General features: G+C 44.1%; 1 protein-coding gene across 1 annotated transcript in view; it reads right to left on the reverse strand.

The window, feature by feature from the left end:
- LOC147896341 (choline/ethanolaminephosphotransferase 1-like) overlaps nt 1–15,452 on the reverse strand; it is a 156,470-nt gene extending 141,018 nt beyond the window's left edge. The window contains exon 1 of the mRNA XM_087382292.1: nt 15,232–15,452. The gene's annotated coding sequence lies outside the window, so the exon portion shown is untranslated. The remainder of the gene's footprint in view (nt 1–15,231) is intronic.
- Nucleotides 15,453–25,129: the final 9,677 nt, after the last annotated feature.

Below are 25,129 nucleotides of genomic sequence, written 5' to 3' on the forward strand. Positions count from 1 at the left end.
ACTTGATCTGTTGTACTCTGTACAGTCATAGGTTGCTATATCCTATGGGACGAGCATGTGCAACCATGACACTAGCTATTTAGGTATCCTGAGCCATGTCCAGGATACTTCAGCCCATACCATGGAGGGGGGTTTGTAGGCTATCTCATGGGCTATCCATAGATGCCACTTATACCTTGGTATGACCCTTGTAGGCCGAGTTATAGTCAGTCAGGACTATTGGTACAGTTAGATTATGTACCATCTAGGTCAGTTAGGACACTTAGTCCAGTTAGGGCAATTAGCCCTAGGGTTTTGTTATGTTGGCTCTCCCTTGAGCCTCCACACTTCAGTTTTGCAGCAATCTATTACAACATGTCATTTTTCTCCATTGTGCTTCCATTTTTTAGCTTCCATTGCTTCCAACACCCAACATGCTTTGGCTTAAAGTATTGACCTGCGTGCTTAACATGGTGCTTGTCCTCAGGCGAAAGAAAAACTTTTGCGGCTTGGCGAGTCAAGGGTGCTGTCATCTGAGCCCCTCTGGCGAGTGTTGGAATGGTCACCTCCCATATGAGGAGAGCATGGGGGAAGTAGACCCGGAAATATTGGGGCTGCCACATGGGCAGCACGAGCTGCCATGTGGGCAGATGTCAAGGCAAAGGGCAGGCCATGGACCTGCAATTGGAGGCGCAGCATGGCGACCTGTTTGGGCAGGTTTGTGCACAGGCTTATTGCCTGCAGCAGGTCCTGAACAGGGCAACGACCAGTACGGCTGCATGGCGGGGGTCTATGAGCAGGCATAAGGCCTGCAAACAGGCCTGCAATAGGCACAGGAATGGGCAAAGGCAGCAGCCCAAAAGGGGCTACCAAAGGCCCTTATATAGGGCTGGTTGGACCGGCCAATCAGGTCGGCCAGCAAGCAGACTGGTCGGCCAGGATGAGGTTGGCTGGTCGGTCCATTCAAGGGGGCCTTGTGCCGTATAAAAGGAGGGCTTCCATGCCCTCATTCTACATCATCTAGAGCAGCTCTTGAGAAGCAGAAAGGAACAGTACTAGCAGCAGCAGTTGGGCCTCATCCTGGAGGTGAACTTGGCTGGAGACCTGCAGACTTAGCTCACTCAGAGGGCTGCCCGCCTAGGCTGGTTTCCAGACAGCAAGGTGGAGAGGATCACTCTAGACGGAGAGTCTACATATGCTCCAGGTGGAGCACGCGGACAGAGATCTAGAAGTGCTTGGCATCTAGTAGGAGAACCTGTTGGTTTTGTATCCTGTCCTACTTTGTGGACAGACAGAAATATAAACAGTTGCTTCTATATTTGTCTTTGAGCATTGTCTATTTACTGGCTTGCACATCTATGCACATAAGTTAAGAAGTCTATGATTCCACACCCCACACGCACACTGTGTGAGCTCCAGGGCATTACTATCAGTCTTCCGCTGTGCGTACCCTCTGTTGGGTCATTTTCTAACAGCCAGACCGAGCAGTCACCGCCAAGAACCTTTTCCGCCTAACCCAAGCAAAAATCTCACCGCTGCCTGAGAAGAAAAAGGGAGCAAGCAGGGGAGCTGCTCCGTAACCCAAAAAACAAAAAAAAAAGGAGAGGCCAAGAGCACTGAAAGCCCCTGCTAGTAAGGCCTGTCAAAGCTTCTCTGCACGAGCTTGAAAGTCACGGGAAGAAGCCCCTTGCAGCACACTAGCAATGGGCTGGCCACAAGCACCAGGGAACCCACCTGGGGGAGGAACCCAGGAACCCGAGGCCCTAGCTACCCTTCTGAAAGAGCTTGCAAAGCACAAACCAGCAACCCGAGAACCAAGCTGCTGCAAGGGCACTACCTAGGGAACTCCACTTCCAGATGGTAAGTGAAAAATTGCTCCACAAACGACCTGCAGGCTGAGGCACCCACGCAGCAAGCATCTCCAAGCTTGGGCTGCACCCAAGATTCATGAGCCAGCCAGCCAGGCTGGCGAGCTCCAACTAAGGCCACAGCTGTTCGTAAAGCAGCCCGGGAGCTAGGCAAGAGGTGCCTAGCAATGGAGCCAAACGCGCCAACACACAGCGTGCGGGCAGCTTCACCAGTGCAGGCTCATGCAGCAAACCATGTGAACACAACCCCCGAGGGGCGGCCTTGAAGACGAGCAGGTGCTGCGGAAAATGGTCTGGCTAGAGAGGCAGAAGAGGCTGGTCAGAGGGCAAAGGAAGAAAGGCAAGCAGGAGCAAAGGAAGGCAAGGAGGCGAGGAGCTGAGAGCCGGGGGGGGAGGGGGCACAGGGGGCAGCAGCCGGGAGAAGCAAGCAGGGGAGCAATGGACTGCTGGTGCACTTCAATATGCACATCAAAACCTGGTTTGGATGTCAGGAACAAAGGGAGGTCTATCAAGTAACATTGACTGGTATTGACCCATTCCCTCAAGTGTAACTTCACTAAGAATATTATTTTTGCAGGTTTCTGAGGCATGGGTTTTTGGACCTTCCTGCAATGAAGCTGTACGCAAGCAGCCAACAATACATTGCAGCTAAATTGGAAATTCCCCATGCGTAAATGAAGATGGTTTCAGATGTTGCAAAAGATGCAGGCTGATTGGATTTCCATGAGCTAAACATGGTGCCTGCAGGGAAATGCAAAGAATCCTAATTTCAATGCACTAGAAGATGACATGGAAGCCTTCATACAAGAAGGTCCGTGGCACATTGTAAATTATTATCCCTGATGTTATCTATGATTTCCCTATATCTAACCTAGGTAAGGAAATTCCTAGGGCTGGTGAACATTGGTTACGATGCTTAAACTACGCAGCAAAGGCACATTTAGTATATGAAGGTCGTAATTTAATTTAGGTCCAGGCTAATTATAGCCAAATGGGCGAGGGCTATATTAACAAGCCCATCTGGATCTCCTTGTGAGGCCAAGAGAACTAGTCTATGTCAAGGACAGCAGTCTTCCAAGTGTGTCCTAGTGGTGGTATAGGATGCTCACTAACAAAGGACTATGATAGTAATCTTCAATTCATGGTGGTCCAAGGTACTATGACTTATGGTCGGGAGGTGAGTCCAGCGCCTATGACCCAATGTTGTTAAGGTGTCCGCTAAATACTCAAGATAGTTATGGGCTGGACGCCTTCACCTTGATATCAAAGCCAAGTTTCAACTCACCCACCATGCTCCCGGAGAAAAATGCTCGTATTTCTAAAAGACCGATTGGACCAATCACCTGGGATAACTGTTAGAATTTGCACTGCCAGATACCATATGCTTGCAGCCCCTTCATGATTGTGTCTGCTCATACTCAGCCAACGTTTAGGCTGCAATCTCTGTTTCTTGCAAGTGATTACAGCTCCAAGAGCTCTTGGGCAGGTATTGCCCTAGCTGAACTTGGTGTTTTCCTCTTGCTTTCTAATGACAGCAAGCAGCCTCTGCTTGAGAATCCATCTACGGGGTGGAGGTGGGGATACCTCCCTGTCAAACGTTGCACATGCGGAGCATGAAACACAAGACAGCAACAAAGAGAAAAAAAACGAATCAGAGATGCTCGTATTTCTAAAAGACCGATTGGACCCATCATCCGGGATAGCTGTTAGAATTTGCACTAGCCAGATACGATATGTTTGCAGCCCCTTCATGATTGTGTCTGCTCAAACTCAGCCCACCTTTAGGCTGCAATCTCTGTTCCTTGCAAGTGATTACAGCTCCAAGAGCTCTTGGGCAGGTATTGCCGTACTTGACCTTGGTGTTTTCCTCTTGCTTTCTAGTGAGAGCAATCAGCCTCTACTTGATCTATGGCTCACAATGGGAATCCATCCGCGGGGTGGAGTTGGGGATACCTCCCTGTCAAACGGTGCACATGCGGAGCATGAAACAAGAGACAGCAAAAAAGAGAGAGAAAACAAATTAGAGATGAGGCAATGTGCACCGGTATAAGACCGATGGGTCTATGAGACTGTGAAAAACCTGATACAATGAGCTCTGGTAGTGGAGCTACTAAACGAGCATCCACACCAATGCAGAATGCAAAAAATGCAAAATGGCAGTACTAAATCCTAAGTACAACATAGTCATATCTCGACTGTATATATCAATCAATCTCAGCATCATCGTCGATATCATCATAACCGTCATCATCAACAGCAGCAGGACATCAGGATGGATGATGCTGTGGAAGTGGAGGCATGAGGTCAGCAATAGAGCGTTGTCGCCCCCCTCATGGTGCCGTCTTGGTACGTCTCCTGTTGGAGATAAGTGCACACTAAGTGTACTATCTACATTTGTCTAAGTCTAAGTCTAAGTGTAGTCTTTATGTCTTGAGTGTGTGCCATGTGGCACTTCTACAATTATCCCATAAGCACTCTTGCTTTATGTCTTGTACTTTGGCCCATATATTCAATGGGTCACATCATTGTAATTTATCAGTCTAGCTTGTGTCTTGTCTACACTCTTCTCAAGGTATTTCTAGTCTTTCAGTCTTGTCATTTCATTTCTAGTTTCTAGTTCTAGTTCTTGCTTCCCTATCAGAGCTAGATTGATCCGTCTTCTCCCTCTTCTCTCTTCTCAAATCTGCCCCCCCCGCTCAGATCTGCCTCTTCTCTCCCCTGCTGCAGATCTGCCCCTCTTTCTGCCCCGCCATTGCGCTCCAGATACAGGATAGGATCTTGGATGTCTGGGTCTCATAGACCCCGCCTCCCTATGCGGGAGGAGAGGTGGGTCTCTGACGGGGGCCTGTAAGGAGTCGTCCATCTCGTACTACTGCCCACTTTCCCTCCTTGCGGGCCTAATCCCGCTTTTGCAACAGAAGACGCCTCTCCTCAACCTGTAGTGGAGTGAGGTCCTCATCCATGGAGATCGTTGGCTAGTCTCGTAAGGCTGACCTAAAGCCGAAAGTCGGGCCTGGGCATCATGGAACCGTATGATAAGGGGCTGCTCTCGATTGGGGTCCCTCCCAACCCGCCATGCTCTCTCAATCCTATGCTCAATCACCCCTAGGATAGTGGTCACAAAGGCCTGCGCATCTACCATTGGTGTAGCCTCAGTCAAGGAATCCCACGTACTCTGATGTTGAGAGCCTTGTTGGCTCTCTGCTGCTGCTACGAGGGTAGCCGAAACGGTTACCCTTGCAGATTCCCGTTTGGCTACGTCAACCCATTTGGACGTCTCCTCGATGGCAGATTGCATGCTCGCAATCTGTGCCTCCATAACTGGGGTGCTCCCTGGGACTGTACGTATAGCAATGACCTCCTGTCGGAGCTATGAGATCTCCTGTCTGAGCCCCTGAATAAGATTAGCCTGGTCTCGGATAGCCTGAGATTGCTCATGTATGAGACGTGCCTGCTCCTGGGTGAAGCATGTTTGCTCCTGTGCGAAGCGTGACAGCTCGCTCTCGCGCTCTCGAATGCTCTAGACCTCCATCAGCAAGTACTCCCAAGCCTCTAATGGGTCAGCTCGTCCGTGCTCCAATGGAAACTAAAAGAACTGTGGTCTGAAAGTGTGAGGATGGGACTGGAGGCTGGGTGATGGCTGGGTGAGATGGGTGTGGTATGGAGAGGATAGTGGCCTGGAGGAGGCGATCCCAGCAGGGTGTGGGAGTGTGGGCTGACTGAGAGGCAAAGGGGAGAAAAAGGTTGAGTAGTGCATAACAATGTATGACCCCTCCAAAGTAGGTGTCACAATCGGAGAGAGAACTGTAGTGGGAGAAGAAGGGAGAGATGGAAGAGATGGTGTCAATGGAAACCCCTCTATCCTAGGGGAGGGTGGAGCAATAGATGTCATGGGTAGGGGTATATCAAAGCCAGTAGTTGTAACTGTAGAGGCTGTGGGCGTAAGTGTAGCTGAAACTGGAACTAGAGCTGACGTTGAAGCTGGCGCTGAGGCTGAGGATGAGGATGTAGCTGAGACCGAGGCTGAGACTAGAGCTGAAACTGAAGCTGTGGCTGAAGCTGAGGCAGAGGTGGGTCCCGCCTTTGCTTTGCTGTCCACTCTGAGTCTACTACGGTTGTAGCGTGTGTTCACATCTTCGAGTTTCAATTGTGTTTGTTTCTTGGCTTTGTTGTCGTCTTTCTTGGCGGCTTTATCCGTATCCTTGCGATCAATAGGGGAGAAGGGCATTATATATAGGGCAGTAAAATAGCTAACCCAAGGGGCTGTGACAGCCGACCCAAGGTTAGTCATCTGACCTAGGTCAAGTCGGTTGACCCGACTCGGGTCAGCCGACTTGGGTGACCCAACGAGGGTGACCGACCCAAGTTTACTAAACCTGGACGCTTGTTTTGTTGCTCAAATCTGGCCCCATGCCAAGGGAACCCTGCCCCAAATCTAGCCAACTGGTGAACACATCTCGTTTATAGCTGTGTGACCTGAGCCTTCCTTGCCTGCTAGATACCAGTTTGTGGGGCTCTAGCCAGCCCGCTCCCTCCCGGAAGCCCTCTTTGGCTTTGGCACGTGTACGGACCCATACCTAAGTGCTAGAAAGCTGGAACAATCTGAGTATTGCTGCCCTAGGATCATCAGACTTGTCATCAGTCTCATCCTTGTCTTTTGATGTGCCCTTGTCCTTCAACCGGTAATCTTTGGCAAGGTGCCCTCTCTTCCCGCGAGCATAGCACTGGCTCGGTCCTTTCTTTTGCACTATCGAAAGTGCCTGATCACCGTGCAGAGTTACCTACAGCAGATTCCTCCTACAAGGGAAGGGAGCAGAGGTCATCAAAATTCAACTAAGATGTAGTAACTTGGGACCACGATGTTGGAATGGTCACCTCCCCATTTGCGAGCCCCCAAATGAGGAGAGCATGGGGGAGGTAGACCAAGGAATGATTAGGCTGCTACATGGGCAGCACAAAGAAGACCTTGTGCAGGAAAGATGGCGGGGGCATGTAGACCTGGATCTGACCTGGCAAGACAAAGCTTCATGGCAAGCGTACGGCCTGCAACAGATCCCCATGAAAGGAGCGATGACTCAGCAGGATGTACGGAGCTGTACAGCGCTGAAGAAGGGGCTGGCAGAAGCGCAACATGGCAGGGGTTACCAGCAGGTTGGTCGGCCAGGTGTAGGGCTGGTAGGGCTGGTTCCAGCCAGCCTAACATGCCTAGAAATGGCAGGGCAAAAGGGGGCTGGACCCTGCATATATAAGAGGGCATCAGCCCTTGAAGTGAGGGCCAAAGCCCTAGTTTTGTGGGCCAGGGGCCCTGGTTAAGTGAGCCCTTTTAGGGCAGTTTTATAGCAGCCTGGTCGGCCTGATTGGGTCGGCCAGATTCAGGCTGCTGGTCGGTTTTTGGGGCAGGCCTTGTGCCCTATAAAAGGAGGGCCTCCAGCCCTCATTCAACATCACTTGCAGAAGCAGTTGGGGAGCAGACGCAGCAGCACCTAGCCCACCCTTGGACCTACACACAGGAGGAGAAGGAGGCTGACATAGGGCTGCAGACTGAGCTCAAGGTGCTGCCCACCTAGGCTGGCTTTCGGACAGCAAGGTGGAAGGGATCTAGACAGAGAGTCTACATATGCTCGAGGTGGAGCACGCGGGCTCAAAGATCTAGAAGTGCCAGGCTTGTAGTTGAAGAACCTTTTGGTATTATCCTGTCCTACTTTCTGGACGGACGGAAATATAAAGTGTTGCTTCTATATTTGTCTCTGAGCATTGTCTATTTACTAGCTTGCACATCTATGCACATAAGTTAAGAAGTTTGTGATTCCACACCCCACACCACACTGTGTGAGCTCCTGGGCAATTCTATCAGTCTTCCACTGTGCGTACCCTCTGTTGGGTAATTTCTAACACACAAAGCTCAAGAAACCATGTCGTACTCAAGGGGAAGCTTCGTGAGAATAAAGGCAGCCTGCTGAAAAGAAGATAAGGCAACACCCATTGCCAAAAGTTGGTCATGGATGGCCTTGGCCTTCATCAAGAACGGCTGCATGGTACTCCCTGCGGGGAACTTGAGACTGTATAGCTGACCTTGCAAAGTGACAGCTCGCATAGCAGGATCCTTGGCATAGAGATCCTCCAATTTAGACCATACTTTGAAAGCACTGGTTAACATTTGTACTGCTGGAGAGACCTCCTTGGTAACAGGGTGTATCAACACCGAATGTGCCTTGGAGTCTCAGTCCTCCCAATCATGTAGCTCCTTCAAGAAAGCATCCTCTCGGGCAGCATCCCAATGATAGAGCTCTTGGTATCCCTGAACAATGTCCCATATGCCCTTGTGAATAAACAAGACCTTGAGATTCAACTTCCGATGGGCGTAATTGGTGCAATCGAGTTTGTCCTCCTTGTTCATGCATAAGGGTCCAATGGAGCCACTCCAACTTCACACACCTCTGCTGATCCTTAAAGGGCGGAGAAGAAGAGAGGGAAGGCTGGATGGTGGTATGGGAGAGAGGGAGGCAGCCTTGCTGCTGTCTCCAACAAGATGCCAACCCCTATGCTGTCCACACCTTGGGCAGGCTGCTCCGAACAGCCTCCTATGACCTCTGCCTCAAATCGAATTGTACCAGGCTCTTCAGTCACTGATCAGCCCTTCGATGTGCCTTCAGATCTACATCACAATGCCTGGACTGCGTCAGCTCCGCTATAATTCCCACGAGTTTCGGAAACGGGGAAACGAAAACGGGTGGGAAACGGTGTTTCGGAGTTTCGGTCACCAGAAGAAACAGTGGAAACAGAGTTTCGGTTTTTAAGGTTAGTAAAATATATTTAATATATATATTTATTATTAATACATATGTCATACAACAAGGCCCGAGAGGACAACAAGGAGGAGAGGAGAGGGCAAGGGCTGAGGAGAGCAAGGAGAAGAGGCAAGGGCCGAGGAAAGCAAGGAGGAGAGGAGAGCAAGAAGCCACAGCCCCGTACAGATTCCATAAAGGTGTACGGCCTGTACGGACTGTTTCGCCTGATACAGGTTGCTGCTGGAAAGAGTGGAAAGACTCGGTTCCATCGGTTGGCCTCATGGTTGAAGTGGATGAAATTGTGGAGCCAGTTAGAGAATATGCCAAAAATGCAGTCATTTTATTTTTCCCAGGTCGGATGCCACCTGCTGCACAGGTAGGCAACTGGTTGACCCGCACACTAGCTGGCTCATTTGTTCGCAAGGTACACTATGCAGCCAGGGGTTTTTTTGAGGTCATTATGGTAGATGAGATTCATAGGCGAATGCTTTTGGAACATTCGCCCCTCTTTTTTGGGCAGCAAATGGTGCACATATTGCCATGGTCTCCCACAAGGGATTTTCAGGCTTTGATCCGACACCGATGTCCGGTCTGGGTTGAAGTTGTAGACTTCCCGCAATGCATGGCTTCACTCTTGCCTAAAATTGCAGCGACTTTAGGCAAAGTGGTTTGCCCACCACGGCCTAATGGCAACTCAAATCGATTTTGAATTCTCTGGGATACTGATAATCCCACGCCAGACTCTTATTCAGTCACGGTGAACAATGTCGACATGGGAAGTGCTTTTTTTAAATTGAAATGGGAATTATTTGCAGGGGCTTGCTTTGACTGCAAAAAATTTGGACACATGGCTTCACAGTGTCCAATGAATCAGCATAAAAGCCTCCTGCTACTTTGCCTGTTCAAATGCCTACTAAGGATGCTCCTACCTCTATTGGAAATAAAAACAAAGGTAGTAGACAGTTTTTTGGAACTCAGAATAAAGGCAAAGCTCCAGTGGTTTCAAATGGAAATGTTTCTTCACATTCACCTCCTGCTATTCAACCCTCAACAAAAGGACCGAAACCTCCAATTGATGGATGGCAAAGTCCAAGAAAAGTTATTTCTGCTCGAAGACTTCCACCCCCTTGCACTTGGAATGGTGTGTCTTCTAGTGGAAACTCCCCAGAGGTCAATACAAGAATTGGGATCACACGGGCTGCAGTGACAGCTAGCAGAACACTCTTCCCTGAAGAAGAAGTTGCTGCTTTGCTGTCTACCCCTCAGGTGGATATTTCTTCTCAGGGAAGATGCCTTGACCCTGAGATCGAAATGTAGGGCTGACATCATGAAAATTTTATGTTGTACATAGCTGTTATTTTACTATAAATATCTGTAAATATGACTGCTCATATCAAATGTTTTACACTTAATGTCCAAGGGATGTGTGACAATAGGAAATGGAAATCTGTGTGGCTGTATATCAATCGATTTCAGCCTAACATAGTGGCATTACAAGAACACAACCAACATGTCTATGTAGGAAAGACAGGTCACTACTGTGGCTATGATATTTTCTATGCTAGGAAGCACTCTTTCTCAGGGGTAGTCTTTCTGATCAAGCATGAGCTTCAGCCAGTTATTGCTTTAAATGACAATCAAGGAAGATGGCTTATTCTTCAATGCATCATTCAAGGAGAGGTGTTTGAATTTGCTTCTGTCTATGCACCTCAATCCTCTCGAGAAAGAACTGCAATTTCGGATGCCATGCAACAATATCCATGGAGATATCATGCCTTTATATGTGGGGATTTCAATAATGCTCCGCAACAGGGTGACAATACCTCCGGACATACTCATATGTTAACCCCTGAAAGGCATGCATGGTCTCAATTACTGATGCATCTTGATTTGGTTGATCTTTGGAAGGAATTGCAGCCTTTGTCACCCGCATACACCTTCCAACATAATGCCCTTTCTTCTTATCAGGCACATCTGGATTGATGGTATAGTGTAGCTCTGCAACAAAATGGTGATGTTACATGCAAAATGTGGATTGACTATGCCTTTGTGCATTCAGATCATGCACCTCTATGGTTGAGGTTATCCTTTTATGATATGCCAGATAATAGATTGCCACAAAGGCGACATCTAATAGTGAACAATAGCTATTTGCAGCATGCTGCTTTCAAGGCCATGGTTACTGAAGCATCTCATTCTCTGTCTTCTCACAGACATATTGATATTGATAATGCATGGGATTCTTTTGTTTCCAAAATGCAAGTTGTGATTAGAGGTTATGGCAAGTCTTACATGAAGACTCTGAGGGAAACTATTGCTCATGCCAAATTCACTTGTCAGGACCTCACCGAACTCAGTCATCTTCGTTCGTTGTCCCTGCATGAGCAAACAACACTATGCCAAGCTAGACATTGTCTTCAACTCAATGATCACAGGAAACTGGTTAAATGGGAGACTAGAGCAAGACAAAGAGCCTTTACAGATAAAGGCTGCTCTACCAAACAATTTTTCAAAAGCTTGCATCAGAAGAGATTAAAAACAGAAATTTGCAGGGTGCTTCTACCTAATGGTTCATGGACTACCTCACGGTCACAGCTTGCTTCTGTTTGTGTGCATCATTTCTCTCAGCAGTTTGGTTCTGCAGTTCCTCCCTCGCAGCAGGTTCTGTCTGCAAGAAATTTACTGTTACAGCATGTTTCTCCTATTATTTCCACTACTCAAGCTTTGGAATTGGAGGAACCTTTTACTAAGAGGGAATTGTCAGATGCAATCAAATCCTGTGGTAGATGGAAATCTCCAGGATGGGATGGTCTTACAGTTGAGTTTTTTCTAGAATATTGGCCTCTTTTGAAGCATACATTGCTGCATATGGTGAACGCTGCTTGGCAAAATCAGAAAATGCCAGACACATGGAAGAGAGGTCTTGTTAAACTCCTTCCAAAAAAGCAAATTTGTGAATCTTTGGCTGACTGGAGACCTATCACCCTTATGCCAGTCATTTACAAAGTTACTACCAAAATGATTCTCGATCGGCTAAAGGGGTTTTTACATGATGGGTTGCATCCTGCGCAATATGGTTTTGTTCCGCGTAGGCATATCACAGATAACATTGCTAATGCCTATGTTGGAATTGAATATGCCAAATACATGCAGCAGGATGTTTTGCTATTGCAAGTTGATATTGCCAAAGCTTTTGATACTGTTAAGTGGGATTTTATTTCATCGACTATGCAGGCATTGGGATTTGGCACAAAAATGCAGCAAGTTATCACTTGGTTATATCAAGATAGCAAAGCTGCATGCATACTTTCAGGGGATATTTCTACAACCTGGACTCTTGGTTGTTCTGTTCGGCAAGGATGTCCCCTAAGTGCTTTACTTTTTGCCATAGCCACTCATCCAATGCTTCAATATCTGGACCACCTTTTGGACACTGGCCAGTTACACGGCTTGGAGATTCCTAGCAACCGTAGCATGATCGCTCAAGCATATGCTGATGATTCTTTCTTTACCCCAAAAAATACTCGGAGTGATCTGTCCATGATTATGCAGGCTCTTTCTACATATGGATTGGCTGCTGGTCTTCAGGTCAATTTTCAAAAATCAAAATTGTTGCCGTTGCATGCTCATGAATGGCCTAGGGAAATTGTTCCGACTTCTCAATTGATTCGGCATCTTGGCTATCCTCTAGGTTGGGCACTCACCCGTTCTCAACAAACTGATTGGGTGCTCGCAAAGTTGAGGGCAAAACTTGAATATTGGAAGCTTGCAACTTGGCCATTACATGTTCGTTTGTGAATAACACAATCCATTTTGATAGCATACATACAATTTTATCTGCCTCTCATCATGTTCACTAAGGCAGATCTGGTTTCCTTTATGTCTGCTATCATGGAAACTTTCTGGTGTTCAAAAAATGGCAAGAAAAGTCTCAGATTACTCTCTATGCATCGTCTCTGCTCTCCAAAGATGCACGGGGGTCTGGACATTCTCAATATTCAAATGCATCTACTTGCTCACAGAGGGAAAATGATGTTGCAGTTTATGAAAGGAGATCAGCCTTGGGCTTTCATGATCCGCTCTCTTTTATTACATATTGATACTTCTGCTTTTGGGCATTGGCAGCCTACCCAGTGGGATTTCCTAATTGGCTCTATCCAAGGCAAGATCAGAGGCTGCCCTTTTGTCTCTCGTATGCTTCTTGATTGGAAACATATTTTATCCCACTTGGAATGGAATGGCAGGGATTCTTTGTCGGGCAATTCTTTGAGGGCTGAGAATATTTATTGGTCTAAAGTATCCCACCCTTCTTTGGCCATACAAGAACCCAGACGTTCTTATTTTCTCTCTTTCAAAGGCATTTCTTCTGTGGCGGATGTACTTCAGGATGATGGCACTCTTTGGCTATACCTTTACAAGCTAGATTAATGCATCCCTCAGGGCTTCTGTGGTAGCTAGCAAATACGGTTTGGGAGCTCATTATCGTCCTTTATGGCATCAGATTTCAGCAATGCTTCAACCGTTCTTGCTGGTACCTCGTTTGGAACTTCTGAATAGGCTTGAGGATTGGACTTTACATTCTTCTTCCTCTTCAGCCCGTCCTTTGAAGCTCTCACATATCACAGTGTCATCTCTGTATAAAGTGTTATTATTTTCCCCTTGGGTTTCTAACATAGCAAATTCTGTTTGGCATATGGATCGCCCACTAAAGTGGTGGAGAAAGCGACTGCGTCTCCTTTGGCATTATAAAGTCCCTCTTCAGCAACAGCTTTTCCTTTGGCGAGTCCTACTTGGCATTTTTCCATCTGGCCAATTACTCGCACATAGACATATTGCTCCAGCTGTTTGCCACAGATGTCTGCTGAATCTGTGCTTCACATCTTCTGGCACTGTCCACACACTTGTCATTTCAGCGCTCTCATCCGACAGAGGCTTCGAGCGAGATTTCCTACTGTTACTTTTGGCAGGTTCTTCTGGTTGTTTGGTTTTCATCCAGCTAGACAGGGTTTTGATCTATTTTTTGTATGGGTATGCTACTGGGCACTGTGGACTCTATGGATGGACAAAAGTCATAGAGTCTTTGGTGATCCCCTGTTTTCATCTTTTGTTTTTTTCAAACGATCTTTGCAGCAATCAGCAATCATTCTATGATTGTGTTCAGACTCGTTTGATTGATCAGGATGTATATACAGCTTATACTGAGATTTTCAGTTGAGTAGTAGTTACTCCACTTTTGAAGTAACTATGAATGTAATTATTTTACAGCAATAAAAGATTTCCTCCCACAAAAAAAGTGTGTGTGTGGAGAGAGAGAGAGTTCCTGATTTGTATGCTCAGAGATTTCTCTGCTACATATGGTGTGACAAACAATTCAAGCATGGGACTGTGTTCTCTTATAGATGCAATGGATTGGATAAGGGCAGCTATGCAATGAAGCTACATAACAGACCCATACGCTGTTGGGGACCCCTATGAAGCCTGCTACGTGAATGCATGGAACAACAGAAGGCTGTACGCAGCACCTCAGAGCTACCTGGAAGGCCACAATTAGTGAAGGAAATGGCCGTGCCAGCAAGAGGAGACTCGGGCCACTAGGTGGCTTTCCTCGGACTGAACTTTTCTACTGTAAGTCCACAACATCAGAAGATAAGGCTCATCAGTCCCACAGAATTTCATCCATTCCCTTGGTAACTGAAGTGCAATCATCAACACGCACAGAACCATATTTTACTTTTTATTTGGACTACTGCACCCCACACCCTATGCACTTCAATCCATGTCGTGTAAGCCGCAGACTGTGGTTCATGATTTTGTAAAGCAAGCTGCGAAGTTTGGGTGGCGTTCTCTAGCAATGGCAATGCACATGTCCAAGCACCCTATCGCTTAAAACCAACAGATCTTCAATCATTCCCTCGGCAACTGAAGCGCCACCATCAACCCGCACAGAATCATAGCTTGCAATCAACTTAAGATATTGACCCCCCACACTGTGCACTTCAATCCACATCGTGTAAGCCGCAGGCTGTCGTTAACGCATTTGTCAAGCAAGCTGCGAAGCTGAAGCAGCACCAAACGAAAACCCCACTGCACCCGTGGTCTCCGGTTTTCAATCCACACCCTTTCGTTTAGAACATTAGACTTTTCGTGCATTTATCATGCGCCCACTAGATCTCCTCCCACTCATGCACCGGCTGCATCTGCCCCTTTTGCAGCCCCATCACACACCGTTTCGAATTGCTGCCTGATCATTGTCTGAGTGGAAGGATCATTTGTTGGCAGGGGCTGGTTGGGTCATTAGGAAGAGAAGGTATTTGATCCGGATCATCTTGCTATTCATCCTCTTCGCCAAAACCCAAACCCAAACATATTGAGATATTCATTGAGCTCGTCCCCAATGAATGTTGCGATTGAATGAGCGTCGTTGTAGTACGAACTGAGTTATAGATGCTTTCACTGCCTCTATTGCCCGCTTCAGAGCCCAGGGCCTTTCGTATTCATAGAGAACTGCACCTAATATAGACTATATGCACTATGACCGCTATACGTGAAGCGCAAGGAACCCACAAGCTATAAGTGAAGTTTGTGAAGCTACGTACCTTCCAACAGCGCCGGAGAGAGTGACAGCGATAACAATCCGAGGCGTTCCGGAGCTCCCCTGTTCCCGCCAGTGGCCGCCAGTCAGCTGGGAATAGGAGGTCTGTAAGCGTAAATACGGGAAGATCTCGCTATTTTTTCTGGAGGATAATTAAATGGAGGTTTGTTGCAACTCTTCAAGTGCCCTCAAGATTAGGGGGAATGGGCACCCAAGAGCCAATGGGGGTGCTAGTATCCTTCATGGATCTTCTTGAAACTATCATCCGTGAGATTAGATGGACTTTCGAGTCTCGTCATGTGATGCATTTTGGAACACAACGAGAAAAGAGTATGTCCCCATAACATTCATGTGATGCATTTTGGAGCACAAAACAGAAAAGAGATTCACAAGATTAGAGGGTGTTTCTAGTGTCTCCAAAAGATAGTGTAGAATGTCTAAGAGGGTGAGTTTTAGAGCTCCTCTTGTCCAAATATTAGACTACATGAAGATAAGACAATTGCATGTAGACACCATAGAGGAGCTCCCGCAGGTCGAGCTTAGCAAAAAATGCAAAAGAATTATGGATTAAGGAAACATGTCAAGACACTCACCTTGCTACCACCAACATTCACAGCATAATGAGGTAGGGTTAATATCCTTGATTAGTGTCTTATACAAGGCCTATGGGACACCACTATGTTACCTTCCATAGTTTAGACAATCTTATCTTGCCATTTGACACTTCCGAGGGGTGAAGTACCTTACTTGGTTGTTAAAGAACCTCCTTAGACAATTTGACATTCATGACAAATATAAAAATCATATATTGGAAATATTGTACTTGGAATTGAAAATATTATTCTTCCAAGTACAATATTTCCAAGATTGTACTTCCAAGTACACTAACGCATAGGTTGCAACGTTAATACAACTGCCCCTATGCTGTTCACTCACTCCCATGAGTATTGATGATGTGCATACGTTAACCTAAAAATGGGAACGCATTGTCCCTATCACTAGAAAAAAAGAAAAAACATACATAAGAGAACTCCTTTTAAAAAGATATTTGGGCAAACTCAACCATTCAATGCTACAAATGGCACTCGTGGGACATATTTTTGCCTTGTTTCTTAATCCTTAAGCCACATTGCTCAACATACACATTATGAATCTACAAGTCACTAAGGGGTCCCACTTTCATTGTTTGCTCTATCCTCAAGAATAAAGGAATTCGTCCCCAACTTGAATTGATTATAACTTAATGCATAAATTCTAGGCCAGCACAAACTAGGCCCACAGCTTTTAAATTTGACAATCTTGTGTTTATTTTATCATTGATTAGCCCATCCAAAGTAGCATATTTTGTTTTGTGAGCCTTTTGCAAACGTTTGGGGTAATGATTTACATGCAAGCCCATCTAAAGTAACATATTTTATTTTGCTAGTCTTTTGCAACGTCTTGCATTATATACAAGCATACTTGTGGACCAAGCTCATTTTTCCCATTGTGTACATTACAAATTTGCACTTATAAACCTCATAAACAAAAAGGTAGCCAAACTTGAATTAAGTTTTGGCTTTTCTACCTTTAAACCCTTTCCAAGAAAAACTATGAGGTTTGAATGTATTAGGAACATGTGTTTTCCTCATATTTCCCTATTAGGTATCCATTTTTTAGTTTATTTCTCACTTGAAGCCATGGGAAAGGTATCAACAAAGCCTCACGGCATTCAATGAAGGCGTGCCATACTGCAACGTTCTCATTCTTATCATTGGATGCCATGTTTTCGACCAAGAAAAGTCATTGTCAAAGTGCACCCTTAGGTGGCAAATCATGAATGTGCATCGTGTTAATGCATCATTTATTAGTAAGTTCTTTTTGTATGAGTGGAGCAAGTTTTGATAGTGAATAATGTAAAAAATGTATTGCAATTCATAAGCTTGCTCATTGATATTTGTTTTATATGGCACTTTTCAAAACCCATAGAAACTTTTTCCATAATCAAATTGATACTCATCCACTCCTTTAAAGATACAAATATTGGTATCGTTGAAAAGAGGCAAGAGCAACACATGACGCGACGAGTTAAGAGATGTCCAAAAGGGAGAACCCCAAGCATAACCTTCCATAGAAAAAACTTTTGCTCAAGTGGGAGTTTGGAAACCCATGTTAACATCACAATGCCATTACATAGGTCAAATATAAGAGGTCCCCGCAATAAAAAAGGATTTACTTAATAGTGAAAACATATGAGGGGAGGGGTGGGAAGGCAAGCACGATGGGGAAGGAGGAAGCGGGGTGAGGAGGGGGGGGAGAGGGGGTAGGGCACTCCCCCTATCTAGATCGCTTTCCCATTATATTACAATGCACTGGAAAGAATTAAGTACTAAAATCTTGCCCTAATGCAAGAAAGTATATATTACATTGTGAGACTTGATCTCAAGGTGAGGAGTTAACCTCATTTATTTTTTGCCAATGTTGTTATATTATCTCTTAATTAGCATCGTCATCCCCTTTCTCATCCTCATTCATAGATGCAAATGTTAATGCCATGCATTCTTGGATGTGCCTACTCCCTACAACCCAATAGAACCATACCTTTAAAAAACAAATGTTCACTTTAAAGAATTTTCAAAATCCCACTACAAAAAACAAGCATGGAGTTTAAATAAATTTCAAAACGCCACTACTTAGATAAACTATGAAACCCCACATATACTTTAAAGAAATTCCAAAATCCTACTATGAAAAGCACCAACCTCGCAATAGAGTTCAATATAACTATAATTCTTCTCCTTTGAATTACCCAAGAGCATGCATGTGTGTCGCATGCTCATGGCATTCATTTTGTAGTTTGCAATCTACATGCACACAAAATGCCATCAAGTACATGTTTATGCGATAACTCACAACAAAATTGGCCATGGATCTGTATCATTGCAAGTCTTCTCACTTGAATTACCCAAGATTAGAGTGTAAGTCATCCATGACTTGATCATGACATTGAGATCATTATGCAAGTCAAATGACATGTCCACGTTTTTTTGGTTCCAAACGTCTTTGCCAATTAGAACGAAAGATTTGTACCATTCCCATGATTCCAAATTAAAAACTTTATTAGGAAAAACACCAAACATAAGCATATTATGCTAGTGCACCACATAAAGATGATCTAATTAAGGAGAAATTGGATTGTGATACCCAAATCTATATCCATCCTCGTCACAACCTTGTCATATGCTTCAACAAACACATGAAAAAACATACGAGACATGTGACAGATACATAGGACTGAAAAAAAAGGCAAACAAAAGATAATCCACGAAACATGCCTTGCCACTTGATTCCAAGTGTAGGCTATTGTGAAGAAAATGAATTTAAAGACATACAATCAAGGGCGTCATATCCTAGAAATGTTGACTTACATTAAAGGGCGGGAGTGCTATCTTTTGTACAATTTTCCTCAATAGTGATATAATGAAATGTTGGCTTATATTAAATAGTGACTAGGCCAAAATAAGTGAGAATTACAAAAACAAAAGCTATGCATGGCCTAGCCTCACTCCCTCTAATCTAGGTAATCCATATACATGCTCACATACATGATGCCTGAGTGTCATTCGTGGCACTACTATATGTCGTAGAAACTAGCTCGTATAATAAGTTTGAAATCTCATTTGCTAGCTTATTTCTTTCTTCTTATTCTCAATTTCATTCCACTTTTTAAAATTTTCCTTCACAATCCTTTGCACTATTTTCACCTCCTCTTTGGTCTTTTTGATCTCTTCCTTGGTATGCCTACCATTGTTTTCCCTATTTATTTGTTTGTGCAACTTCTAATTGAGTTTTTCCAAGCACATGCTCCATAGTTTCCATAGGTTTACTTGATAGAGTGCTGTCTAAGGTGTGCAAAAAGAATTCCCTTAGTATAAATTAGGGAAGAGAGGGAAGAGTACTGAAAAAGATACGAGTGTTCTTTGATTCCTTCCATTTTGTGAAGAAGATAGGAGAAGTGTGAACAACATGAGAGAACTAGGAAAAAAGGAGAAAGGGTGAGAAGAGGAGATCAAACAGATGAAAGGGAGAGGAGATGAGGGATGGCATGGGGGGGTAGATATGGGAGAGAGGAAAAGGAAGGGGATGATATAGAGGGAGAGGAGGTGAGGATGAGATGGTAGTGTTATTTAACTTATATTTCTTGCATTACTTTCTTGGTGTTTCTCATATGAGGTATACAGTCAAAGACTATGGCAAAGGACTCCATGGAAATTCACCTAATGTGGTGGGGTTTCTAGAGGATACTTTGTGTGGTCTAGTTGGGGATGCCTAATGAAGGCTGTGCTTTGCCTTGCTAGATGGTTGACATGGTGGGTAATTCCATGTTAATAATACTGCCACTAGTGTTCTTGGTACTATTATGATTATAATATGTTAAACATATTTGTGTTTGGGACTAATTGAGCTTGTGATTATTGTATACTAGTGTAATTATGTTGGGATGGACTGATTCGGCCCTTCATTCAATTTATTGTTACTAATGTGATTGCATCTTGACTAGGTGATGGGACATATGATGTGGCATTATCTACAACCCAAGGTGGTGCATGATGCACATTACACGTCCATGGTCTAGATTTTTTATTTACATTGTTATTATATATTATGGAAAATAATTTCCATAATTCAACTATATGAGCTATGTAAAAGCATCCCTTATATTTGTGGACAAAGGGATAACTTTGGACTTTATATATTGGGCTCTATGTGCTTTAATGGAATATCTTAAATCTTCTAGATGGGGAAGCATGAGTGGTCCATCTAGAGGGGTAGTGTTGTGCTAGTCTCGGTCACTTTGATAGAAGCAAAGAAGCTGTCTCACTATACCTCAATAGGGGAGACCTTGGAAAGAACGACTTTTGACATTGTAGTCTTCAAATTTTGACTATCTACAGAAGGGTGTCTAAGTCATTTTAACAGCATATCAATGCCACATTAATGTGCTAGGCCACATTATTGTGCTAGGCTACAATGAATATCAGGTTAAGGTGGAAGAGCTCGAGGTAGCATCTCAAACTTAGTCTCCAAGTCGTGGCACCTCACATCAGACCTGTTCCCGAGTCCCAACCTCCCTTAATGTCTCGGTTTTGATACCACAATCCCCTTATGTGCAGCATTAGCCAAACATGACCCCTGGCATGGGCCGGCCGTCGAGTATTCCACTGAGCACGCCCCACTGGGCAAGCCCTTAGGCTTCATGGTCTTCGGTCCTCAGACTCACACAGGTCGCCAAGACCCCGGGAATGTCCACCACGCAACGTCTCGATCAGCCCACGTTTCCTTCTTGGCTAGTGGCCTTTACATGGGTCGGCACGCTTGACCACTTCGGGCTCGAATTTGACGAAAGTCAAAAATGAACTCGCCACCAGTGAATCCTTGGTCCATACGTTTATGGAACATGCAAAAAAGGTAGAATCAGCCTTGTGCACGACATTGGAGCAGCAAGCATAGGTAAAGTAGCGGTATGCCCACACCCAGGAGACCAACGACCAATAGATCTGCTCCCTACAGGGTCTCCTAACACAAGAGAGAAGCCTCACGGTCTCCCTCTAAGAAGAAATTGAAAGACAGTGCGCCACTGGTCACTCAGAGGAGTCAGGGTTGGAAGACCACGAGTAGTAGGAGTTCAAGATGTACCAGGAGATATCTGCGCAGTTAGCCACGTATACACTTGCACCATGCACCATCACCCAAACCTTGCAAATGCACTTCGTTGCACTCTGCGCACAAAACCTTACCTTCCACCTAGACCCTTCCACCTAGACCTCACTACTCCAGTACTGCCTAACGCCCTTCAAACTATCCTCCGTCGTAATCTTGACCACTGTCGCCCCATCTCAGCCATGTCTTATTTTTCTGTTGACTTTCAGCCCACCTCCCTATCTCTTCTCCGCCCTTCCGATCTCCAAACACTATATGCCCATACCATTCTTCTCAATTTTCAAGGCTGGTGTTGCGCCATCACAGAGTCCCTTAATTATCCTGCAGGCGATGAGGAGATGCAACTCGCAAAGCCTGAGGAACTCACACCATGGATCTGCACTCTCGAAGGTCTACATGCAGACATAAGTTGGATGTAGACCTACGACCGACGAACCTCAGTAGTCCAACCTCAAGGACATCTACCAGCAGACCACCATCTACCAACCCCTCGGAATAAGAGTACTCTTTATTGTAGTGCCTTTGGTGGTTGTCCGTGAGACTGAATTTTGGAATGTTTAATTTCTACATTGGGCTAGCTCAGACTTAATGTAATTGTCCTAAACTAGCCTAGTAGTTGGAACATTATGCAATCATGGTGGCTGATTCAGATCAAACACCGGCTATGTGATTGTCCTAACCAGCATGGTTGAATAGAAATTAACATCAATATATTTTGCAATAGAGCATTGATATATTATTATTATCTAATTGATGACTAGCATTGTGGTTGAAATTATTGTGTTTCCTAATAGCTAAATTGGATTTTCTATTGGTTTGGGTCATATTCATGTCAAACATCAATTATGTTATTGAAATTATGGTTAGACATAAATACAAAAGTGAATAGCAACATATTGTTATTATTTAATTGTCATACATCACTGAGCACTATTCAGGTCAAGACACTAGTTATGTGAGTATACTAAACCAACCCGATGGTAGAAGTTGTTTAGTTGATTAGTTTAATTATTAGTTTGATTATAGATGATTGTCCTACACTAGCTTGGTGGTTGACATTGTTTTGTTTAGATGGCATTTTTGCAATTTTCCTCATAGTAGTGCAAACAGAGGTATTAACTTAATGATGGGCTTCCAAGAGAGGTTGGATAGATTTGGTACTATGTTTATAGACTACCATGCAGAGAACCAACTCCTATCAGAGTACACAAGGCATGCCCTTCTTCTGGTTTTCATGTAGACCCATCATCAAGCTACCATTCTAAGGGGAATGGTTGAGCGAAGACCCTAGGTGGCCTTTCCATTCTCCTCTTCACCCAAAAGGTGAGGAAAATATCATAAGATGTTGGGCATCTCTCATATGGTCATGGCTCCACTTTTTAGATGATTGATCAAGATTTTACCACTTTTGGATAGATTTTATGAAGATGTTGGAATGCTTGAGCCAAGGCTTTTCCATTTCCCTCGCCTATTGAGACACTTTGGTTGCATAACTTTGGACAAAGTTTGGCCGAAAAATTTCAGAATAAGTGTACTAGAAGGCAAGGTGAATGAAATATTTACATTCCATTATTAGGGCAAAAACTGACAGAGGTCCTACCACCGCAATGGTGTTGAGATGACAAGTGCTAAAAGTGATAAAAGAAGTCCCACAAAGATGTAACAATTGCTAACAAGCTCCTCTTTGGATGTAATCTCTTTTGTTTAACTTTTTCTCTGGATGTAATCTCTTTTGTTTCAACTTTGAATATAATACTATTATCGCAAAAACTATTGTTACTGTTACTTTCAGGTAGTGAAAATGGTTCTAAAGAAGAAAAATTTCCCTCATTTATGGTTTACTATAAAAACTATTGTTATTGTTGTTACTTTGGTAGTGAAAATGGTTATACCCCCAAATACAAACGACTTCGAGACCAAATCATAATGAATCGATTCAGATGCACACCACAACAAGAAGGACCCCTTCCCCATAAATATGGCATAGTAACATGTAGCTAGAGTATCACATTTTGAAAGTAGGAAATCCCTGAGTTCCATGAAAGAAGAGACTCTTCCCATTGTAAATAACATATATAATCCCCCCTTGCCAACCGCTTAAACTCCAGCTTAACAACATCTAAGGATACCTCACAAATGATTGCATGCTCCTTACCGTCATCCAATTGACCCTTCCTTTTTGCTTCTCTGTGTCACCAATCTAACTCCTGCTTCAAAATCTCCTAGACCTCCTATTCGGACAATGGTGTAAATCCTCCTTGTCCTTTGTGAGCTACTATGTCAACAGAGGATTGTACCCCCTCAGATTTGGCATCACTCTAGTCTCCTCAGATGTTGGCTTATCTACCATCTTCTCCCCACCATCTCTTTCCTTACTATGCTCGACACCCTTAACAATACCTCTTGTGCACTTTGATCACTCAGTGGAGATGCCTTGGGAGTCGCGTATTATGCCATCTCATAGCATCTATGCTTGATACCTTGTCTTCTTACCCCATGGTGCATAGAAATCGAAACGGCTGACATGCAACATCTGCTCACTCAACTCTCCCAATTTTTTTCTTTCGACCCATTAGACAAGTTTTTATAGCATCATAAGGCAATTCAAAAGTTCAGCATTAATCTATCCCAATTCATGTCAAAAATATCAAAGCATGATGTTTATTTATTATTTTCACATGCACACACATAGATACATGCACATGTACACACACCCGCACGCATAGACAAACCATGCACATGCACATGCAAATGCACACAAACATGCAAAGTGCATGTGTGTGTGCATGCAAATGTATAGAAACATGGAAACGTGCATGTGCATGCACATGCGAATGCACAAAAACATGGAAATGTGCATGTGCATGGGCATGCAAAAATGAAAATGTTCACACCATGCACATGCACACGCATGCACACATGCACATGCACATGCACACACATGCATACATGCACATGCACCATGCACACATAGGCATACTCACACATGTACACACATAGACACACATGCATAACATGTACACATGCACATTTGTGCACGTGCACACACACACACACACACACACAAATTTAGCTTAATAATTTATCTTATTATCACACACACACATCCATGGATAGTTCCTTTATTTGTTGGGCACCCTTATAGGCATTTTTATGTAGGGATACATTCTCATTGTGCTTGGAGCAAAAGGTCGCACATAGGCTAGCCTAATGTCAAGGAGCATTTTCATTGATTACCCTTGAGCTAGGCTAACGCAAAAGGAGCATTTTCATTAATCCTTAATATAGTGATATATCTTTAAGGGTCTCATGGGGAACCTTCGTCTAATAGAGAAAGTACTAAGGATATGACCTTATGACTTCTTAGCAATATTGGAAAATTTCCCTTGTGAGAATATGTAACTATGGTCTCTTTGGTCACTGACTCAGACTCCCTATTAATCTATAAATTCTTAATGAGAAGGCTCTTTAATGTTGGATACTTTACTTTGGATTTCTTAACAAGGATGGTCCCTCTATAAGTTTTCCCTTAACCGTGGTTTAGTAAGTCGCAAGTCATAGAATCCCATGATTATTGTTACTATATGATTCCTTTATGTGAGAATTGATATTGTTCATTAAAAATAATTCTCTCTTGTTTCTTTGAGAGAGAACCCATGGATACTTATATTTCCTATGCCTCCAGGTATTTGGAATATTAGATGTTTGATAGGTTAAAACACACACACACACACACACACACACACACACACACACACACACATTTTATTCACTTTTACACTCATACCCGCTAACCCCTCTCCATACATTCGCACATGCAGAACATGTACACATGCACATGCCCAGTGTACATGGACACATGCACATTTGTGCATGTGCGCGTGCGCGCACACACATACACATAGTAATTTAGCTTAATAATTTATCTTATTATCACAAACAAACACACACACACACACACATGCACATGCATGCATGCACGCGCGCACACACACACACACATTTTATTCACTTTTACACTCATACCCCCTAACCCCTCTCCATACATTCACACATAATTTATTATTTTTTTTCCAATTTTTATTTATTATTATTATTTATCTTTTACGTATGAAGTTTACTTTTCCCCCCCTTGCACTACTTCTTAAAACAATAAATATTTATTAAGCTTTATATAGATCTTTCCAATTGAATTTAATGCA

This window comes from Dipteris shenzhenensis, chromosome 12 (assembly GCF_047967505.1).
Source record: "Dipteris shenzhenensis isolate YYH24624 ecotype China chromosome 12, Dip_SZ_1.0, whole genome shotgun sequence".
In the NCBI taxonomy this organism is placed as follows: Eukaryota; Viridiplantae; Streptophyta; class Polypodiopsida; order Gleicheniales; family Dipteridaceae; genus Dipteris; species Dipteris shenzhenensis.